Source organism: Etheostoma cragini, chromosome 6 (assembly GCF_013103735.1).
Source record: "Etheostoma cragini isolate CJK2018 chromosome 6, CSU_Ecrag_1.0, whole genome shotgun sequence".
Classification (NCBI taxonomy): domain Eukaryota; kingdom Metazoa; phylum Chordata; class Actinopteri; order Perciformes; family Percidae; genus Etheostoma; species Etheostoma cragini.
In genome coordinates this window covers 1,272,252-1,273,872 of record NC_048412.1, presented here as the reverse complement: position 1 = coordinate 1,273,872, position 1,621 = coordinate 1,272,252, and the positions used below count along the sequence as shown (strand labels likewise).

Sequence of the window (1,621 nt, the reverse complement as noted above, 5' to 3'; positions counted from 1 at the left end):
TCTGGTTTCATCCTGTGTAGCTGTTGCACAAAAGCTGTGTTAAACGCAAACGCTAGCTCTGCAACTTTAACCAAACAAAGGCAAATAAAATCATACAATAATGAGTTCTAATATTTTTCCTTTTACTTGACAGCTGGTTGGTCTTCTATCACAGCTGATCGACCCAAATTTGGCCTCATTAAGTGTTAACTACTAAGAAAGACAGACAGCAGATATAAGTCTTGTCTGTTACTTTCAAAAGAAGAAAACAGTGTGACATTGGATGCAATTATTCCTCCTTTAGTTTCTAGAAATAATAATAAGAAAATAATAAGTATTCTCTAAAAGGGCTTTAGTGTCTGCAACCAAGATTTTAGCCACTGAGATTTGGTCCAGTGTGAAATATCTTGAAACATCAGTGTGAAATATCAGTTGGCACCAGGTTAGGTTCAGGCACAATCATTTTATTAATCATTTCAAAAGCATAACTTTGGCCATGGTTGACCTAAACCAACGCTAACTGTTGACAGGAAACAGTGAGTCAACAGCGGTCTACCGTGTCAAAGTCACACGCTTCACCGACCTTTCAAGCCGCCGCGACCTCCTCCCTAATGGTACGTGTTAGTTGTCGGCATCATTTTTAATCTTCCCATTCATTTCTATGGAAGTAACTGCAATTCATTCTGGAAACGTCGTGGGGACTTCGGAGAAGCGGGGCAACTTTATGCAAATGAGAAGCACTTGTTGATCTGAAATGAAGATGGATTCAGCAACCGCAATGCATATTTGTCACTTAAGAAACAAGGGCGCTCGCCCCATGTTTCTTGAGTCCTGCAGCGGCCCGGGTCTGAATCCAGCCTGTGGCCCTTGGCTTTGTGTCATCCCCATCTCTCTCTCTCTCCCTTTCACATCTGTTAACTATCTCTACCTATCTAATAAAAGGGATAAAACCCCCAAAGAATATTTAAAAAAAATTATGTTAGCCATTTTCTGAAAATAGATGATTTCGTTCCAATTGTGCCGCCATTATGGTCAGTTTTGAAATCCTGGAGCAGAAAGACCAACGGGAAATGTTGGTCCAATCAGATGCATTTATTCACGTTGTGGGGGGGGTGGAGACTGTTTTCCTTGGTTGCCAGTAGTCAGTGATGAGACACTAATATCTGCTGGTGGCGAGCCCAATAGCGTGCAATGCTGGGAAGCGGGGCGATCCCTGCCGTTAAAACGCCTAAACGGACACGTACCATTGGAGTTTGTAAATTACGGAAGGCAGATCTGTTCTGGACAGACTAGAGTCAAAATTCCTGTGTGCACTGGAGGTCAACAACATCATCACACAAGTGGTTTAGTTGTGTGTGACGGCACAGAGAGACGACTGTGTATGGTGATGCTGCTATATCATTTGGATCAGAACTGGAGTGTGTTTCTTTATTGAAAGAAGAGCAAAGACACTGACATGACTTGACACTGACGGCTTATTCACATGGAAAAGATATTGTTGCTCTCCTCATGACTGGCCACAGCAACAGTTTGATTTACTAACTGGCTCTGCACCTGATCGACAGATGCAGATGCTGCATCTAATTACATGCAAAGTACAATTCCAAACTCTGTCCAAAAGGTTGCAATTTTGATGATAAAG

The 1,621-nt window shown here is 42.2% G+C and overlaps 1 long non-coding RNA gene across 1 annotated transcript; it reads left to right on the top strand.

Moving 5' to 3' along the window:
* The first annotated feature begins 1,106 nt into the window (after window positions 1–1,106).
* On the top strand, window positions 1,107–1,409 carry LOC117946531. Its single transcript, XR_004657044.1, has 3 exons — window positions 1,107–1,219; window positions 1,321–1,322; window positions 1,399–1,409. It is a non-coding gene; the product is annotated as an uncharacterized LOC117946531 (long non-coding RNA).
* The last annotated feature ends 212 nt before the right edge of the window (window positions 1,410–1,621 follow it).